This window comes from Bos grunniens, chromosome 9 (genome assembly GCF_055505025.1).
Source record: "Bos grunniens cultivar Pamir isolate PY7600 chromosome 9, Bosgru_T2T1.0, whole genome shotgun sequence".
NCBI lineage: Eukaryota > Metazoa > Chordata > Mammalia > Artiodactyla > Bovidae > Bos > Bos grunniens.
Genome location: NC_141173.1, coordinates 46,324,763 through 46,346,561, shown reverse-complemented (window position 1 = coordinate 46,346,561; position 21,799 = coordinate 46,324,763). Strand labels below are relative to the sequence as shown.

At 38.5% G+C, this 21,799-nt stretch overlaps 1 long non-coding RNA gene across 1 annotated transcript; it reads left to right on the top strand.

The window, feature by feature from the left end:
- The first annotated feature begins 742 nt into the window (after nucleotides 1-742).
- LOC147365922 (uncharacterized) lies at nucleotides 743-4,810 on the top strand. The gene is made up of 3 exons (XR_015133025.1): nucleotides 743-1,061; nucleotides 4,214-4,290; nucleotides 4,389-4,810. It is a non-coding gene; the product is annotated as an uncharacterized LOC147365922 (long non-coding RNA).
- The last annotated feature ends 16,989 nt before the right edge of the window (nucleotides 4,811-21,799 follow it).

Sequence of the window (21,799 nt, the reverse complement as noted above, 5' to 3'; positions counted from 1 at the left end):
AGGCTCTGCACTCCCAGTGCTAGGTGCCCACATGCCACAACTAAAGATCTCACATGCCCCAATTAAGACCCAGCACGGCCAAATAAGTAAATGTTTTTTAAAATAATAATAATAACTATTTAATGGTTGCTTAATTCAGAAGCAAGTGTTAAAGCCTCACTGGGGAGCAGTCCAGGAATTTAAAACACCACAGAACTATAATCCCTTGGGGCTTCCCAGGTGGCGCTAGTGGTAAAGAACCTGCTTGCCAATACAGGAGACAGAGACACAGATTTGATCCCTAGGTGGGCAAGATCCCCTAGAGGAGACCATGGCAACCCACTCCAGTATTCTTGCCTGGAGAATCCCATTGACAGAGGAGCCTGGCAGGCTACAGTCTATACGGTCACAAAGAGTGGGACATGACTGAAGCAACTTGGCACATTTGCATATAACCCTTTACCATATCATTAAAATTCAGTTAAAATATTGCACATATTTTCTGATTTTGAAGATTTCCTTGCACTTTCTGCCCTCTAGAGGTTGCTGCAGAGACCGTGCCCCAAAGCCTCTGGCTGTGTATTGAATCTATGCCTCTGTGATTGGAATGAGTCATGTTGATCTCCTTTAACAGTCTTCAGATAATGCTAGTTGATAGTAAGTTTTACACTGATTTATTTTTTTTGAGAAAAAAATGATAATCTTAAGCATTGCAAGCATTTTGCATCATTCCCAACCAAAAAGCAACAGTAAAACAGCGTAGAGACAGAAGGAATCAGGACAGGAAGTGAGGAAACCTCAGTTTCACGCAGAGAGCTGTCTCCAGGTGACATCTGGCCAGTCATTTAACCTCTCAAGACTGCTAGTTTTTCATCTATTACTTGAAGGACTCAGACTAGATGACTACTCAGCTATCATTGTATGATACCAGACAGAAAGAACCTTTAGAAAACAAATCAAGTGGAACAACAGCTATGATGGAAGGCAATCTATCCTAGTACTGAAAGAGCGAATCTGAAGTTGGAGAGGTTTCAGGACTCAGCTGGATGAACTTAAGAGAATCACTTATCTTCATCTCACAGGTTAGTAAGGCGGATTCAATAGATCATTTATATAAGCACTTAGCAGGATGCATGGTCCATGTAACTAAATCAATAACAGTTATTAATAGTTTGCATTTATAACATTCAGTTTAGAATCTGCACAGTATGCCAGATTCTTATATTTTAAGTGTTATAATAATTTAAGAGGTGACCTGATCCACAATTTATCCAAATCCTAGGGGAGGAAAGAAGAGAGTAAAGATCCAAAGACTGAGGCCTGAGATACTGCCTTAGGCAGCAGCTGAGAAGATTAGAAATGATGTATGCAAAGCCCTCATCTACAGACACTCATTAAATGCTGGCTCTTATTGCACTGATGGATATTGGAAAATGTTGAGTAATCAAAAGCCTGTTGTCTTGGTTCAATGTAAATAATTATATTTATAATGTATACACTATCACACTCGAAAATTTTCTTTCTGGGTTTAGATTTTATACTCAGTTACTTGGAGGAAATAGAAATTCAATGTAAAACACAGATAACACAAAACTATTAGAGGGCAAAATAGTACACTGCCAAAAAAAGAAAAGTTATATATTTGATTCTTTAAATCATCCCCCAGAGTAACTTAATTCAAATATTTTTGGACTTATACATGAATTGAAAACTTGCACAGGAAAGTATATGTGAAAAAAAAATACTGTAAAGAGGAGTTAGAGTAAAGATTTATTAAGCCTGAAAAAATAGCAAAGAAACAGTTACATTTTTCATTAGAAATATTGAAAGATAGCCAATTTCTGTTTCCTGGATTTAATACTTGTGGTTTCCCCAACACAGCTATTTCACATTTGTTGTGGAAGCAATTTTTTCAGCTTTTGGTAGTATACCAGGATTGAAATAATAAGCTAACTTTGCAATGCAGGTTAAGGTCCTCACATATAAGAAACATACTTTCTATGATGATAATCATACTCTCTGCTCTCACTTTTAAAAATCAGCTACAAATATTACCTACAAAGTAATCCCCTGCTGTAACACTTTTATGTTCCTTTGACTTCGTACTACCTTCAAAATCAAAATTGAATTTCATGTCTAGATGGTCAACATGATGTTTCTAGAAATTGCTTTTCCATTGTTTCCCACATGTAAGGTCCCACTAACATTCAGCCTTCCCCCATCCGCTTCCCTCTTTATTTTCCCCTCCCTAGAAATTTTTTCCTCTTTACATTCTTCCCTTTTGTCTATTCATCTCAAAAACTGCTTCCTTAAAAATCTTCTCACCTTTCACCTGCTATAAAAATTTCCAAGCTCTAAACTTTCCTTTTCCAAATATAATTCATGAAAAATAGTATTTTCTATAAACTTTCTTGAATGTGCTCCCATAGTTCACCATGATTTAAAAGAAAAAAAAAAAATGAGGGAAGTAGATGGTTTTAAGTTAACCCTCTATTTGTATCTGTGTTATGGGTAACGGCTACCTCACTTTAGCATTAAGTCAATATATGCAATTATGTAATAACCCCTAGTCGCAGCTTGTCAATAAATATTTACTGAGCCAGGCCCTGTTTTAGGCACTGGTGATCCAGCACTAGATAAGTCTCTACTCTCTCAGAATTCATATTCTAGTGAAGAGAAAGAGACAAACACAACATCATCAGAAAGAGCTAAAAGGATCATTTTAGGCAGTACTGTACATGCTTCAAAACATTTGTGAAAATTGTTCTGACAATCACCATTTCTCTAGGGTCCTTGATATATTCTAAAAGAATAACATCCGAAATGTGCAGATCATAGATACTTTATTTACACATAGTACATTCAGACTTCTCACCAAAGATCTTAACCAGCTGTAACATCATAGTCAATTATAGAATTTTGTAGCAGCATAAATCCTGTGAAGGATACGCTGTGTGATTTTTCCTTTTTTTTCTTTGCCCTTCACTCAACCCAAGATGCACTTTTCTCTTGCCTAAAACCTAAAAGTTAATGGGTGAAACCTTGGCCACTGTCACCAACTTTGAGTTGCAAACCAGGCAAGAGTAGCTACACATGCAGTTGAGATGACTTGGTAGGTTCTTTTAGGAGAACCTACCATCAACAGTCCTCAGAACTTTCTATAATTACCTTTGCTCCTTGGCTTTGATTTCTGTCAAACGATAACAAAAACCTAAGAGAAGGGTGCCACTTTGCATTTCAGTTTATTTTCTCAAAGTATCGTATTTCAGTGGAAAAAAATTGAGAACTATTTCAGGAATACTAACTATAGTACAAATAAAACAGGCATATTTTTTAAAAACTTAAATGCAAACAAGCTTTATACATCTTATGTAAAAAATTTTGTGTGAAGAGGTTTTACTACAGTCAACTCTATATTTCCATGGGCTCTGCATCTGCCAATTCAACCAACCATGGACCAGGTACAACGTTTATCATCCCTGGTTGGTTGAAACCGTGAATGCAAAACTGATGGATTTGGGGGGTCAACTATGGAACTTAAGCATCAGCAAATTCTGGTATCTGCAGTGATCTAATCCCCTTGAGGACAGAGGGGGACAACTGTTTATATAATAAAAAGCTCAATATCTAAAAGTAAACAGTTTTGTATTTTCTGCAGCATGAAATGAAATAAAGGATATGATAGATATTAAAAGGAAATTCAGTAGCTAAAAATTGCCAATTGTATAACTGAATAAAATTTTGCCTTATATAAATACGCAAACAGATAAACTAAATTCAATAAAAATAATCACTTTCTTCAAAGTTATACAATCCTAATGAAAACAAAAAGCATAAATATTTTTGATTAAATATTTAGAGCTTCTAGCTCCTCTTACACCTATCTTTATTTTTCCTAAAATTTCAGGAAGAAATTCATTTCTAAGAGACCTAAATTCCACCAGGGCCCTCTGGCAAAATTCAATTCTAATTATGGTTCATAATTTTTAAGAACATTATTTTTTAAGAGAACAGGTAGAGTCTTCTGATCTGAACAAAACCATTTGTACCTCTGAGATGTATAATTTATTTGCATTCAGCAGGATAATTAACCTCTAAGGGTGCCCGTATTTTCCTTAAAACTATAGGAAATTATCTTTTTTTTTTAATAGTAAATGGACCTTCCAGGTAAGGATTTTATACAGCATGTTTTGGTGTGAGATTCCATCTTACCCCTTTTTGGCTTTTATATTAGGTGTGTCATTATGCCCTACAGCAATCATATGAAGTAGTTGTTAAACCCAAGATAAGAAAACTGAAGACAGAGACCAGGTAAAGTACCGAAGATTACAGTTTTCAGATAGGGTCAAGACCTCAACTTCTTGTCTTAATCCCAAGTCTTTTCCACTCTGTCTCTGAGAAAATCTTAGGTGGTACCATGGGATGATCTGAAGACTGGGGCCATGGAAATGATATAAAGCAAATGACAGAAATACACAAGAAGAAGGAAGATGAATGAGGACTCTATGCAGAATCTCCCATAGGAATCCCTAGTGAAGAGCCAGAGTCACAATTAATAACTAAAATCCACATACAAGACTGTGGTCACAAGATAATAGCAGAGGTATTCATGGTCTATTTTCAGTTCAGAGGGCATGCTGTCCAAGTTTGGCACTCATAAAGACTAAATAATGAAAAATAATTACTTATGCACCAATGTCTTTTTTAATGAGCTGCTTCCCTCCAAAATAAAATGTATTGTTTTTAAAAAAAAAGTTTTAAAGTACCTATCTTAAGTCACACTGTACTAAAAATGAAATTAAGTACCTATTTTAAGTCATACTTTCAGGCTTATTACCATGGTGTAAAACAAAAATGTATTTTGATTTATATTTCAGAAACTAAAAAAATTAAATGTTGAGACCAAAAAAAAAAAGAGAAGAAGGGAGGTTGGAAGCAGTTGACCAAAGGCATTTACATCTGCCTCCTTGGGTAGAAAACGGGAAACCTAACCAGGGCAAGGTCTCCCCAACAGCAGATTTACATTCTTCTGCCTCTGTGAAGTACAACTTAGCAGGGTTTTTTGTTTGTTATATTTAAGATAAGAGGTGAGTTTAAGGTTCCAATAGTTTTCTTTTTTGATGCCCTTGAAGACATCAAAATAAGAAATATATAATTTTGTCAGCTCATTCAATTTGAAAAAAATATGTACAAGAATGATATCAAACATAGTGTCACTTTTGTAAAAACAAAAATTAATATTTGAAATGATGTTATTTTCCAGAAATATGATAGTCATAAGATTTTGTCAAAAGTATTGTTGAGAATCCTTAGGAATAATTACCACTAAATGGAAAGACCACTGAATTCTTTTAAATATATCTTTTTGCTTGTTTATTTCTCACTTGTTATTTCTATGTTTACTTTTTATTATGGGAAGTTTATAGAAAGCATACACCAAAGAAGAAAGAATGTAGGCATCAACTATTCTGTTGCACCAAATTATTAACTCCTGCTGCTGCTGCTACTAAGTCACCTCAGTCGTGTCCGACTCTGTGCGACCCCATAGACGGCAGCTCAGCAGGCTCCCCTGTCCCTGGGATTCTCCAGGCAAGAACACTGGAGTGGGTTGCCATTTTATCTATATCACAATCAGTGCTTCAAACTCCAGATTATTATAAGAAATCTCAGACATAATATCATATTATCTATAAATCTTGCAGTCTGTACTTTTAAAATTTTTTACCCAATGTCATTACACCTTAAAATTCATAATAATTATTTAATATCCTAAAACATTTGGTTACTTTTCAAATTTCTCCAATTGACTCATATTTTTTAAATGTGTTTTAATTAAGAGCCCAGTAAATTCTATACAGCGCTTCCCTGGTGACTCAGTGGTAAAGAATCTGCCTGCAAAGGCAGGAGATGCTAGAGATTTGGGTTCGACCCCTGGGTTGGGAAGATCCCCTAGAGTAGGAAATGGAAACTCACTCCAATATTCTTGCCTGGGAAACTCTATAGATAGAGGGGCCTGGTGGTCTACAGTTCATGGGGTCGCAAAGAGTTGGACACCATTTAGCACACATGCATGCCAAATGCTATACATGGAGATAAGTCAACAGGTCTCTTACATCTTTTAATCTAGGTTTCCACTCTTTTTCCTTCTCAAAATTTGTTTGTTAAACAAACCACAGAATTCTCTATAGTTTAGACCTTGCTGATTGCTTTTCCACAGTATTGTTTCTTATGTTCCTTGACCCCTATATTTCTTGCAAAATTGTAATTAAAAAGGACTTTGTTGTTGTTTCACATACTCCATATTTACTGCTAAGAAATTCTACCCTTTGTGTTTGCTTTCCCACTTGTCCATAGAAATGGTTCATCTTTCTCATTGGACTTGTTCATTCATTTATGGAGCAACACTTAGTATCTGCTGCACACACTCCAGAGACAAATGCTCAGTTGCAAAGATGACTATGCCACCAAAAAGAAGTGCTCATGATCTAGACCTATGCTTACAAAGAACACCACATGTTGACCAAAACCTCCTTTGATAAATACCAGGTAAAATAATTTAACTTTTTAGCAGTGGCTGAGTTGTCTCAACAAGTACTTTCTCTTAATAGGGCCTTACTTCAACCCTACAAGAGAGAAATATTCTATCCTCACCATCCTTCCACAGGTAAGGAAACTGAGATTTAGAGAAGTTCCAAAATTTTGCTCAGTTATATCACAAGTCAGTAGTGGGACAGACAACTGAACGTTGACTGCCTAGATTCTGTGTCCTTGAATACAACCAGGAGGTGATACTCTCCTGCAGGTCCATGCTAACTGCCCCAGACTCTAAATCAATAGAAAAACTGAGCAATCCTCTGGCTAACTAGTAAGGCTTCATAGGCAATTTCTTCTCATGCAATCATTGTCCTCGATTTAACTGTGATGAGTGGTGACCAACAATGTGTTTATACCTAGACCCTGAATAAAGGGTGCATCCATGTTGTGAGATGTAAGGAGCACAGACTTTGTAACCATCCCAGGAGAGTCTGACCTTGTGATTTGACAATATGATACATTTCACTGTAAGATTTTTGACTCCCAGTATTCCTTTTCATATTTCTATCTCCTCCTCTTCAGAAACCATATGCATTTAATTTGCATAAGCCAAGTATATGGAATTCAAATGCTAAGACCAAAGGAAGCCATGAATACTAGATTCTATCAAGAATGTGTGGAGAGCCAGGTTGCTGTTGCTAAGCTGCTAAGTCACTTCAGTCGTGTCTGACTCTGTGCAACCCCATAGATGGCAGCCCACCAGGCTCCCCCGTCCCTGGGATTCTCCAGGCAAGAACACTGGAGTGGGTTGCCATTTCCTTCTCCAGTGTGAAAGTGAAAAGTGAAAATGAAGTCACTCAGTTGTGTCCAACCCTCAGCGACCCCATGGACTGCAGCCCACCAGGCTCCTCCATCCATGGGATTTTCCAGGCAAGAGTACTGGAGTGGGGTGCCATTGGAGAGCCAGGTTGCTGTGCCTTAAAGGGCAAGGCTGTGCTTAAAGTGTACAGAGCTCCAGGAAAATATTTTTGGTGGTGCTTCTGCCTATATAAAAGTCTTGTTTAAAAAAATACATTACAAAATTCATAGGCCCATGTGAGGTATAATGATGTATCAATAAAGATTTATAAAAAGTATAGAAAAGAGGTACTTATGTATTTGTTTATTGCCTAATCAAATGAATTCAAAGATTTATCTTTACAATGTCAATCCTGGAGGAGAAGCTCTACTTCCCCCAACTCCCCACACACACCAAAGGCAACACTGGCAACGTGTCATCTAGTCTGAGTAAGAAAAGAAACAAATGAGGTTTGACCAGGGAATGAGGTCACTTGGGACCCAAGACTCTGCAGACTTCTATTCTAATTACCCACTTCACATGAGATGGTGGTTGACACTTTTACTTGAAGAGAACTGAAGAAAGTCAACCTAGGAACTTCTCCCAAAGTTGGATCAGTGCTGACACACACTCAATTGTATCTGCCATAAAACTTCAAGCAATTATTTAACTATTCTGAATTTCAATGTCCTCATTTCTAAAATGGGGCTAAAACATCTGTACCCAAGAACTGCATAAGGATTTAATAAGTTAATATAGGATACATGTCTTTATTATATGAGGCACTAAGTAAATGTTAAAAAATTATTATAAATATTTACTTTTGTTCTAGCTCTGTGAAAAATACCATTGGTAGCTTGATAGGGATTGCATTGAATCTATAGATTACTTTGGGTAGTATACTCATTTTCACTATATTGATTCTTCTAATCCATGAACATGGTATATTTCTCCATCTATTAGTTTCCTCTTTGATTTATTTCACCAGTGTTCTATAGTTTTCTATATATAGGTCTTTTGTTTCTTTAGGTATATATATTCCTAAGTATTTTATTCTTTTCATTGCAATGGTGAATGGAATTGTTTCCTTAATTTCTTTCTATTTTCTCATTATCAGTGTATAGGAATGCAAGTGATTTCTGTGTGTTGATTTTATATCCTGCAACTTTACTATATTCATTGATTAGCTCTAGTAATTTTCTTGTGGAGTCTTTAGGGTTTTCTATGTAGAGGATCATGTCATCTGTAAACAATGAGAGTTTTACTTCTTCTTTTCCAATCTGGATTCCTTTTGTTTCTTTTTCTGCTCTGATTGCTGTGGCCAAAACTTCCAAAACTATGTTGAAAAGTAGTGGTGAAAAGTGGGCACCCTTGTCTTGTTCCTAACTTTAGGGGAAATGCTTTCAATGTTTCACCATTGAAAATAATGTTTGCTGTGGGTTTGTCATATATAGCTTTTATTATGTTGGGGTATGTTCCTTCTATTCCTGCTTTCTGCAGAGTTTTTATCATAAATGGATGTTGAATTTTGTCAAAGGCTTTCTCTGCATCTATTGAGATAATCATATGGCTTTTATTTTTCAATTTGCTAATGTGGTGTATTACATTGATTGATTTGTGGATGTTGAAGAATCCTTGCATCCCTGGGATAAAGCCCACTTGAGCAATCTTGAGAAAGAAGAATGGAAATGGAGGAATCACCCTGCCTGACTTCAGGCTCTACTACAAAGCCACAGTCATCAAGACAGTATGATACTGGCACAAACACAGAAATATAGATCAATGGAACAAAATAGAAAGCCCAGAGATAAATCCACACACCTATGGACACCTTATCTTTGACAAAGGAGGCAAGAATATACAATGGATTAAAGACAATCTCTTTAACAAGTGGTGCTGGGAAAACTGGTCAACCACTTGTAAAAGAATGAAACTAGAACTCTTTCTAACACCATACACAAAAATAAACTCAAAATGAATTAAAGATCTAAACATAAGACCAGAAACTATAAAACTGGATGCTTGGGGCTGGTGCACTGGGACGACCCAGAGGGATGGTATGGGGAGGGAGGTGGGAGGAGGGTTCAGGATGGGGAACACATGTATACCTGTGGCAGATTCATTTCAATATTTGGCAAAACCAATACAATATTGTAAAGTTTAAAAATAAAATGAAATTTAAAAATAAATAAATTATTAAAAAAAAAAAAAACTCCTAGAGGAGAACATAGGCAAAACACTCTCTGACATAAATCACAGCAGGATCCTCTATGACCCACCTCCCAGAATATTGGAAATAAAAGCAAAAATAAACAAATGGGACCTAATTAAAATTAAAAGCTTCTGCACAACAAAGGAAACTCTAAGCAAGGTGAAAAGACAGCCTTCAGAATGGGAGAAAATAATAGCAAATGAAGCAACTGACAAACAACTAATCTCAAAAATATACAAGCAACTCCTACAGCTCAATTCCAGAAAAATAAATGACCCAATCAAAAAATAAGCCAAAGAACTAAACAGACATTTCTCCAAAGAAGACATACAGATGGCTAACAAACACATGAAAAGATGCTCAACATCACTCATTATCAGAGAAATGCAAATCAAAACCACAATGAGGTACCATTTCATGCCAGTCAGAATGGCTGTGATCCAAAAGTCTACAAGCAATAAATGCTGGAGAGGGTGTGGAGAAAAGGGAACCCTCTTACACTGTTGGTGGGAATGCAAACTAGTACAGCCACTATGGAGAACAGTGTGGAGATTTCTTAAAAAACTGGAAATAGAACTGCCTTATGACCCAGCAATCCCACTGCTGGGCATACACACTGAGGAAACCAGAATTGAAAGAGACACGTGTACCCCAGTGTTCATCGCAGCACTGTTTATAATAGCCAGGACATGGAAGCAACCTAGATGTCCATCAGCAGATGAATGGATAAGAAAGCTGTGGTACATATACACAATGGAGTATTACTCAGCCATTAAAAAGAATACATTTGAATCAGTTCTAATGAGGTGGATGAAACTGGTGCCTATTATACAGAGTGAAGCCAGCCAGAAAGAAAAACAGTATACTAACGCATATATATGGAATTTAGAAAGATGGTTAACCCTGTATGCAAGACAGCAAAAGAGATACAGATGTATAGAACAGTCTTTTGGACTCTGTGGGAGAGCGAGAGGGTGGGATGATTTGGGAGAATGGCATTGAAACATGTATAATATCATATATGAAACGAATTGCCAGTCCAGGTTTGATGCATGATACAGGATGCTTGGGGCTGATTTTCTGGGATGACCCAGAGGGATGGTACAGGAAGGGAGGTGGGGCGGGGTTCAGCACGGGGAACACGTGTACACCTGTGGTGAATTCATATTGATGTATGGCAAAACCAGTACAATATTGTAAAGTAATTAGCCTACAATTAAAATAAATAAATTTAGATTTAAAAAAAAGAAAAAAAATAAACATTTACTTTTAATTATTTAATAACCTCAGATAGGACATTAAGTATAAGAAGTAGCAAAGGAAATAGAAGAGGGACTTCCCTTGTGATCCAGTGGTTAAGATTCCATGCTTCCAATGCAGGAGGCACAGATTTGATCCCTGTTCAGGGAACTAATATTCCACATGCTGCAAGGTTTGGCCAAAAAAAAGAAAACCTATTATTAAAAAGAAGTAGAAGAAAAGCAATTTCTCTGATACCCAGAAATCTGTCATTTAACTGGATCAATAATAACATGTAGATATGAAAAATCCCTAAGAATCACTTAAGTATGCATCTATTGAGAAGCATGAATAGAGGTGAATTAAAGAGACAGAGAAAGGCATGAAGAAGTTATTGCACTTAATCAGAGAAGGCATCCTGGAACAAGAGACCTTTTGAGTCCAGGCATATTAACAAAGTGAGGAACAAGAAGAGTAGAGAGAAGGAAGAACCCTTGCAGAGAAAACCTATGACCCACAGAGACCAGTGGGCACGGCTTTCTTAACAAAAAATGAGATCCTCAACACTATCAACACAGGTTTGGTTGTCCTTTTCTACTTTAATGATTGTCAGAAGCAAACTCAGAGAACATGTCAACATGCTGAAGGCTATTTCATAAGTTATAAATAAAAACAACAAGGACCTTGGCTAACACTAATCGTTCAAAAACAAAGCCCTGCTGGCTTTCATACTTGAGGAAGAAAAGTGTGAATTTCCTAACTCGATCAGGATACAAATACGTCCATACTAAGTTTACAAAAGGTTGGAGTCCCAGGTGAAAATTATGCCCAAACAACCAACGCAGGTGTGAATATCAGCTAAATCGGTTACTTGGCACCATGAAAACTGTTCAGCAATTTCAGGCTGTAAAAATGGGGACATTTGGGCTCCTGTAAATGGGAAATCAGGGCTTTGAAGTAAGGAAGATAATGCCCAGGTAGCCAGCAGTTCTCTTTCCACATGGCTCACAGAAATTAGTCGGCCTCTAAGCACACAGTAGTAGTTCTGACAACTCAGCAGGAGGAATTCCTGAATTCATTCCTTCCCCAGGGGCATTGGTCCCTGGCTACCTAGGCGTGTCGCACAATGGTGCCCTGGTAAATGTTTTAACAATATGAAGAGCCTTGATCTGAAGTAAATATTCCCTCCAAATTCAATTTCAAGCCACCAATACACCATCAATGAGCACAGATGGGGAGAGATGAGCACTCTGGGCTGCTGCTGCTGCTGCTAAGTCACTTCAGTCGTGTCCAACTCTGTGCAACCCCATAGACAGCAGCCCACCAGGCTCCCCCGTCCCTGGGATTCTCCAGGCAAGAACACTGGAGTGGGTTGCCATTTCCTTCCCCAATGTATGAAAGTGAAAAGTGAAAGTGAAGTCGCTCAGTCGTGTCCGACTCTTAGCGACCCCATTGACTGCAGCCTTCCAGCCTCCTCCATCCGTGGGATTTTCCAGGCAAGAGTGCTGGAGTGGGGTGCCATTGCTATGGGGGAACAATTGCCAGTGACTCAAAAACTCTGACTTAGTCTCTCAACTCTCCCACTCAGTGGACTGACTTCTTGCTGCTGCACTCTCCTCTCTCCACCCATGCTTTCTTCTTACTCCTTTATTTTTGTGAACTTTTCTGCTAGTAGCTATATGTCTCCTTCTTCAAGCTCTCTAAGATAGAGAAGGGGTCTGATGAAATCAGCCATTCCCTAACTAGCAGGGAATGTTCCACACAAGTTATCTTTAACCCAGTCAGCTATCATTGTGTCAGTGGCTGATGCCTCTTCCAAATCAGGAGTTTGTCCTGGAGTGTGCAAGATCTTTTTAGAAGGGAGTGGTCTAATCTGGTAGGCACCATGAATGGACTATCCAGTACTTTACAGCATAAGCAATTAAGCACCTGATTTGTGTTTGTGTTGGACCAAGCATTTTGGTATCCTTTGGAAATGTCATCTTGACTCCATTTCTGATGGCTTGCCCAATTTAACACTGATCAATGTCACTCCAGAGGTGGAAGCCCAGTGGTGAACTGCCAACAAATCTGAATGGGAGATCCAAGACCTAGGTCCAGTCAATAATTACTGGGTGTTCTTCTGTGACCTTGGACAATCTCATTTAAACATTCTGACTCTAAATGTCCGCATTTGTAAATGAGAAAACTCTTCCTACCACAGCAAATCCTAGAGGATGTTTTACTGGACTGAAGAGGAGAAGAATTTTTCCTCTTGTGTCAACTTGGAACAAAAAAAAAGTGTTTCCCTACAAAAAAATTTGGTAATTCTTGAAACAAACAGACAAGAAAAAGTATCTTTGGTAAATTGTACAGTCATAAAAATTAATTAAGAATTATTTTAAGAAGTGTTGAAGCTACTGGAATCATATTTGTTTAATCTGCTACTGGGAGCTAAGTCATGAATGGCTCTTACTACTATAAAAGATACAATAAAATATGTAGCATCATTGCTGCTGAAGAGAAGAATAGAGAAATAATTTCATCCTAACCTGCTCTCCTATTTTTCCTCCTATTTTTTTATTTACTGTAACTCACACATATATGATCTGAATTAGAATAAGCAGGAAAACGTCATATGAAGAAGTGTTTGTATTAGTAGCACTATTATTAATTATATTAAATATAATTAATTAAATGCTATTAATCAATATATTATTAAATATGATTAATATTTAAACATATTAAATGTTCTTATATAATTATTATTAAATATTATTAACTATTGTTTAATATTTAATTATTAAATATTAAGTAGATTGTTAAATATATTATATATTACAATATATGGTTGGTGTATATTATATTAATATATTATATATTATTATTATACTATTATTAAATAGATTATATTATTATTATATTAACCTCCAAAGCTATTTTCTTGTCCTTATGAATGTTTTGGATATAATTGAGTAGATAATAAAGGAGTCTTTAAATATTTAAAGGTATTTGAGATGTTGGTTTTCAGTACAAAAAAGTATTAATTTCAAATCTTTCTATTCCTATGTTGGTTTTCAATACAAAAAAGTGTTAATTTCAAATCTTTCTATTCCTATTGAAGGTATAAATCTAATTGAAATGAGGGCTGGATAGGGAGACAAATACAACAATGTTGTAGAATGTAATCAAACTTAAAAACTTTTATGTGGCAAAGGGAACCATAAACAAAATGAAAAGACAACCTATGGATTAGATAAAATATTTGCAAATGATGCCACCAATAAGGAGTTAATCTCCAAAATATACAAACAGTTTATACAACCCCTTAATACAAAACATAACTCAATCCAAAAGTGGATAGAAGACCTAGACATTTCTCCAAAGAAGGCATATAGGTGGCCAATATGTACATGAAAAATGCTCAACATCACTAAATATTAGAGAAAAAATCAAAACCACAATGAGGTATTCACCTCACACCAGTCAAAATGAGCATAATCAAAAAGTCTACAAATAATAATGCTGTAGAGGGTATAGAGAAAAGGGAACCCCTCCCACACTGTTGGTGGGAATGTAAATTGGTATAGCAACAATGGAGAACAGAATGAAGGTTCCTTGAAAAAGCAAAAGTAGAGCTACCACTTGATCTAGCAATCCCATCCCTCAGTATGTATCTGGAGAAGACAAAACCACTAATTCAAAAAGATACATACACCTCAATGTTCACAGCAGTATTATCTATGAGAGCCAAGACATGGAAACACCCCAGGTAATCATTAACAGATGTTGGACTTAGGAAGATGTGGTATATGTATACAATGGAGTATTACTCAGCTATAAAAAAGAATGAAATATTGCTCTTTTCAGCTACACAGATGGACCTAGAAAATATCATGCTTAGCAAAATAAGTCAGACAGAGAAAGATAAATACTATATGATATCACTTATACAGGAATATCAGAGAAGGCAATGGCACCCCACTCCAGTACTCTTGCCTGGAAAATCCCATGGACGGAGGAGCCTGGTGGGCTGCAGTCCATGGGACCGCTAGGAGTCAGACACGACTGAGCGACTTCACTTTCACTTTTCACTTTCAAGCATTGGAGAAGGAAATGGCAACCCACTCCAGTATTCTTGCCTGGAGAATCCCAGGGACCGGGGAGCCTGTTGGGCTGCTGTCTATGGGGTCTCACAGAGTCGGACACGACTGAAGTGACTTAGCAGCAGCAGCAGCATACAGGAATATAAAACAATACAAATGAATCTATATACAAAACAGGCTCACAGACATAGAAAATAAACTTAGGGTTCTCTGGTGGCTCAGATGGTAAAGAATCCACCTGCAGTGCAGGAGACCTGGGTTCGATCCCTGGGTTGGGAAGATCCCCTGGAGAAGGGAACAGCTACCCACTCTAGTATTCGGACCTGGAGAATTCCGTGGACTGAATAGTCCATGGGGTTGCAAAGATTCAGACACAACTGCGTGACTTTCACTTTCACTTTTCAAAAGAGAAAAGGAGTGGGGGAAGGACAAATCAGGAGTATAAGATTAACAGATACAAACTACCGTACATAAAATAGATATGCAACAAGGATTTACTGTTTGGTACAGGGAATTATATTCACTATCTTCTAATAACCTGTAATGGAATATAATCTGTGAAAATAAATGAATCACAAAATATGATAAATGAATCACAAAATATTATAAATCAACTATACTTCAATTTAAAAGAACAATAAGAGAGAGACCACATCTCTCTAAAAGAAGTTTAGCTGCTATTTGTCATTGTTGTTGTAGAATTAGAAGCAAGTTTGACCAGAGACTCCAGAAAAGGCATGCAGATGAGAAAGAAGGAAAGCTGTGATGATGATGAAGAAAAAGCACTTTGGAGTCAGAGGATTCTGCTTCCCACCAGACATGTGATTGTGGAAAATCTATTTCAGCTTTCTGTAACTCCATTTTCTGATCTGTAGCATAGGGATTAAAATGTAGGGAGTAAATCATACGATGAGCACAGATGCCATGACTACACTGCCTAGTTTATAGTATGAACTCAGCCAATGTCAATTTTCTTCCATTTTGCCCCTCTTATCAAAGAAGAGAAAAGCTTTCTCATCTACAAAGAAGTAAAACAAGGGTCAGCATATATAATTAGGAGTCTAAAGGATCCCACCACCAGTTTTTATAAATAAATTTTGTTGGAACACAAATATGTATAAATATTTATGTTTGTGTATATATATATATATATATATACACACACACACACACACATACATACATACACACACACACACATACACACACACATATATCTTGTTGTTGTTCAGTCACTAAGTCACGTCTGACTCTTTGTGACCCCATAGACTGCAGCACACCAGGCTCCTCTTTCCTCCACTATGTCCTGGACTTTGCTCAAATTCGTGTCCACTGTATCAGTGATGCTATCTAACCATCTCATCCTCTGTCATATCTTTTTCCTTTTGCCCTCAACCATTCCCAGCATCAGGGTCTTTTCCTATGCTGCTAAGTCACTTCAGTCGTGTCCCACCAGGCTCCCCCATCCCTGGGATTCTCCAGGCAAGAACACTGGAGCAGGTTGCCATTTCCTTCTCCAATGCATGAAAGTGAAAAGTAAAAGTGAAGTCGCTCAGTCGTGCCCTACTCTTAGCGACCCCATGGACTGCAGCCTACCAGGCTCCTCCATCCATGGGATTTTCCAGGCAAGAGTACTGGAGTGGGGTGCCATTGCCTTCTCCAATACACACAAATATATATATATATATAAAACAGTGTTAATAATAAAAGTGCTTTCATGTTATAATTACTTGTAGTCACTTTAAGTCAGATCAGATCAGATCAGTCGCTCAGTCGCATCCGACTCTTTGCGACCCCATGAATTGCAGCACGCCAGGCCTCCCTGTCCATCACCAACTCCCAGAGTTCACTGAGACTCACGTCCATCGAGTCAGTGATGCCATCCAGCCATCTCATCCTCTGTCAGATGAGAGTAAATCAACAATGTTCTGATACCAACAACAGCTATAGTCAAAGGTGGAAGTCATAGTTAACTTGATCATCTAACAGTCTGTGTCAGATAGCCACTGACTGAGTCAGGGACACAACAGGAAATGGAATGTTGGGGAAAAAAATCAGGAAGATTATTTATTAAAATATTAACATTAAAATTTGTAACTGGGTAGGAAATGAGAGAACCACCAGAGATAACACAGAAACCCAGAACAGCAGAAGAGTTGTCACTACACCTGGGCCTGAAGAGATTAGGGAAAAATGAAATTGCAAGCACCCAGGAAGAGGAAGAATTGCCCAGGACAGTGCTGTTAACAGAAAGAGAATTAGTTGTTGTTGTTGTTTTTATTGGAGTATAGTTGCATTACAATGTTGTGTTCATTTCTGCTGTACAGCAAAGTGAATCAGTCCATTTCAGTTCAGTCACTCAGTCATGTCCAACTCTCTGCTACCCCATGAACTGCAGCACGCCAGGCCTCCCTGTCCATCACCAACTCCAGGACATTGCCCAAATTCATGTCCATCAAGTCGGTGATGCCATCCAACCATCTCATCCACTTTCATCCCCCTCTCCTCCTGCCTTCAATCTTTTCCAGCATCAGGGTCTTTTCCAATAAGTCAGTTCTTCGCATCAGTTGGCCAAAGGATTGGAGTTTCAGCTTCAGCATCAGTCCTTCCAATCAGCATCAGTCCTTCCAATGAACACCCAGGACTGATCTCCTTTAGGATGGACTGGTTGGATCTCCTTGCAGTCCAAGGGACTCTCAAGAGTCTTCTCCAACACCACAGTTCAAAAGCATGAATTCTTTGGTGCTCAGCTTTCTTTATGGTCCAAATCTCACGTCCATACATGACTACTGGAAAAACCATAGCTTTGTCTAGACAGACATTTGTCAGCAAAATAATGTCTCTGCTTTTTAATATGCTGTCTAGGTTGGTCATAGCTTTTCTTCCAAGTAGCAAGCGTCTTTTAATTTCATGGCTGTAGTCACCATCTGCAGTGATTTTGGAGCCCAAGAAAATAAAGTCTGTCACTGTTTCCATTGTTTCCCCATCTATTTGCCATGAACTGATTGAACTGGATGCCAAGATTTTTGTTTTTCAAATGTTAAGTTTTAAGCCAGCTTTTTCACTTTCCTCTTTCACTTTCATCAAGAGGTTCTTCAGTTTCTCTTTGCTTTCTACCGTAAAAGTGGTGTCATCTACATATCTGAGGTTATTGATATTTCTCCCAGAAATCTTGATTCTAGCTTGTGCTTCATCCAGCCCGGCATTTCTTAGGATGTACTCTGCATAGAAGGTAAATAAGCAGGGTGATAAGTTGCAGCCTTAACGTACTCCTTTCCCAATTTGGAACCAGTCTGTTGTTTCAAGTCCAGTTCTAACTGTTGCTTCTTGACCTGCATACAGATGTCTCAGGAAGCAGGTCAGGTGGTCTGGTATTCCCATCACTTTAAAAATTTTCCACAGTTTCTTCTGGTCCATACAGTCAAAGGCTTTGGCATAGTCAATGGAGCAGAAGTAATGTTTTTCTGGAACTCTCTTGCTTTTTCTATGATCCAACGGACGTTGGTAATTTGATCTCTGGTTCCTCTGCCTTTGCTAAATACAGCCTGAACATCTAGAAGTTCTTGGTTCACAAACTGTTGAAGCCTGGCTTGGAGAATTTTGAGCATTACTTTGCTAGCATGTGCTGCTGCTGCTGCTAAGTCGCTTCAGTCATGTCCAACTCTGTGCGAACCCATAGACAGCAGCCCACCAGGCTACACTGTCCCTGGGATTCTCTAGGCAAGAACACTGGAGTGGGTTGCCATTTCCTTCTCCAATGCATGAAAGTGAAAAGTGAAAGTAAAGTCGCTCAGTTGTATCCGACTCTTCATGACTCCATGGACAGCAGCCTACCAGGCTCCTCTGTCCATGGTATTCTTCAGGCAAGAGTACTGGAGTGGGTTGCCATTGCCTTCTCCATTGCTAGCATGCGAGATGAGTGCCAATTGTGCAGTAATTTGAACATTTTTGACATTGCCTTTCTTTGGGATTGGAATGAAAACTGACCTTTTCCTGTCCTGTGGCTGAGTTTTCCAAATTTGCTGGCATACAGAGTGCAGCACTTTCACAGCATCATCATCTTTTAGGACTTGAAATAGCTCAACTGGAATTCCATCACATCCACTAGCTTGGTTCATAGTGATGCTTCCTAAGGCCCACCTGACTTCAGACTCCAGGATGTCTGGCTCTAGGTGAATGATCACACTCTCGTGGTTATCTGGGTCATTGAGATCTTTTTTGCATAGTTTTTCTTTGTATTCTTACCACCTTTTCTTAATATCTTCTGCTTCTCTTAGGTCTATACCTTTTCTGTCCTTTTTGTGCCCATCTTTGCATGAAATGTTCCCTTGCTATCTCTAATTTTCTTGAGGATCTCTAGTCTTTCCCATTCTATTGTTTTCCTCTATTTCTTTGCATTGATCACTGAGGAAGGCTTTCTTATCTCTCTTTACTATTCTTTGGAACCCTGCATTCAGATGGACATATCTGTCCTTTCCTCCTTTGCCTTTAGCGTCTCAGCTATTTGTAAGGCCTCCTCAGACAACCACTTTGTCTTTTTGCATTTCTTTTTCTTGGGGATGGTTTTGATCACACCCTCCTGTACAATGTCATGAACCTCTATCCATAGTTCTTCAGGCACTCTTTCTATCAGCTCTAATCCCTTGAATCTATTTGTTACTTCCACTGTATAATCATAAGGGATTTGATTTAGGTCATATCTGAATGGTCTAGTGGTTTTCCCTACTTTGTTCAATTTAAGTCTGAATTTTGCAGTTGAGTTCATGATCTGAGCTACAGTCAGCTCCCGGTCTTGCTTTTGTTGACTGTATAGAGCTTCTACATCTTCAACTGCAAAGAATATAATCAATCTGATTTCAGTATTGACCATCTGGTAATGTCCAAGTGTAGAGTTATTTCTTGTGTTGAATCAACTATCAGTTCAGTCACTCAGTCGTGTCCGACTCTTTGTGACCCCATGAATTGCAGCACGCCAGGCCTCCCTGTCCATCACCAATTCCTGGAGTTCACGCAAACTCACGTCCATCGAGTCAGTGATGCCATCCAGCCATCTCATCTTCTGTCATCCCCTTCTCCTCCTGCCCCCAATCCCCCCCAGCATCAGAGTCTTTTCCAATGAGTCAACTCTTTGCATGAGGTGGCCTAAGTACTGGAGTTTCAGCTTTAGCATCAGTCCTTCCAAAGAACACCCAGGACTGATCTCCTTTAGAATGGACTGGTTGGATCTCCTTGCAGTCCATGGGACTCTCAAGAATCTTCTCCAACACCACAGTTCAAAAGCATCCATTCTTTGGCACTCAGCTTTCTTCACAGTCCAACTCTCACATCCATACATGACTACTGGAAAAACCATAGCCTTGACTAGACGGACCTTTGTTGCCAAAGTAATGTCTCTGCTTTTGAATATGCTATCTAGGTTGGTCATAACTTTCCTTCCAAGGAGTAAGTGTCTTTTAATTTCATAGCTGCAGTCACCATCTGCAGTGATTTTGGAGCCCAGAAAAATGAAGTCTGACACTGTTTCCACTGTTTCCCCATGTATTTCCCATGAAGTGATGGGACCAGATGCCATGATCTTCGTTTTTTGAATGCTGAGCTTTAAGCCAACTTTTTCACTCTCCTCTTTCACTTTCATCAAGAGGCTTTTTAGTTCCTCTTCACTTTCTGCCATAAGGGTGGTATCATCTGCATATATGAGGTTACTGATATTTCTCTCGGCAATCTTGATTCCAGCTTGTGCTTCTTCTAGCCCAGCGTTTTTCATGATGTACTCTGCATATAAGTTAAATTAGCAGGGTGACAATATACAGCCTTGATGTACTCCTTTTCCTATTTGGAACCAGTCTGTTGTTCCATGTCCAATTCTAACTGTTGCTTCCTGACCTGCATATGGGTTTCTCAAGAGGCAGGTCAGGTGGTCTGGTATTCCCATCTCTTTCAGAATTTTCCACAGTTTATTGTGATCCACACACTCAAAGGCTTTGGCATAGTCAATAAAGCAGAAATAGATGCTTTTCTGGAACTCTCTTGCTTTTTCAGTGATCCAGCGGATGTTGACAATTTGATCTCTGGTTCCTCTGCCTTTTCTAAAACCAGCTTGAACATCAGGAAGTTCATGGTTCACATATTGCTGAAGCCTGGCTTGGAGAATTTTGAGCATTACTTTACTAGCATGTGAGATGAGTGCAATTGTGCGGTAGTTTGAGCATTCTTTGGCATTGCCTTTCTTTGGGATTGGAATGAAAACTGATCTTTTCCAGTCCTGTGGCCACTGCTGAGTTTTCCAAATTTGCTGGCATATTGAGTGCAGCACTTTCACAGCATCATCTTTCAGGATTTGAAATAGCTCAACTGGAATTCCATCACCTCCACTAGCAGATATACATATATCTCCTCTGTTGTGGACATTTTTCCCATTTAGGTCACCACAGAGCATTGAGTAGTTTCCTGTGCTATATAGTCCATTCTCATTAGTTAGCTATTTTATACATGGAAAGAAAAAAGCAAAAGTGAAAATGGGCTTCCCTGGTGACTCAGACAGTAAATAATCTGCCTGCAATGTGGGAGACCTTGGTTTGACCCCTGCATCAGGAAGATCCCCTGGAGAAAGAAATCCTAACCCACTTCAGTATTCTTGCCTGGAGAATTCCATGGAGAGAAGAGCTTGGCGGGCTACGGTCCATGGGGTCGCAAAGAGTAGGACATGACTGAGCAAGTAATACTTTCTTTTCTTTCATAGTTATGTATATAGGTGCATAGTCAGTCACTCAGTCACGTCCAGCTCCTTGCAACTCTTTGTGGACTGTAGCCTGCCAGGCTCTTCTGTCCATAGGATTTCCCAGGGAAGAATACTGGAGTGGTTTCTTTCTCCAAGGGATCTTCCTGACCCAGGGATTGAAACCACATCTTCTG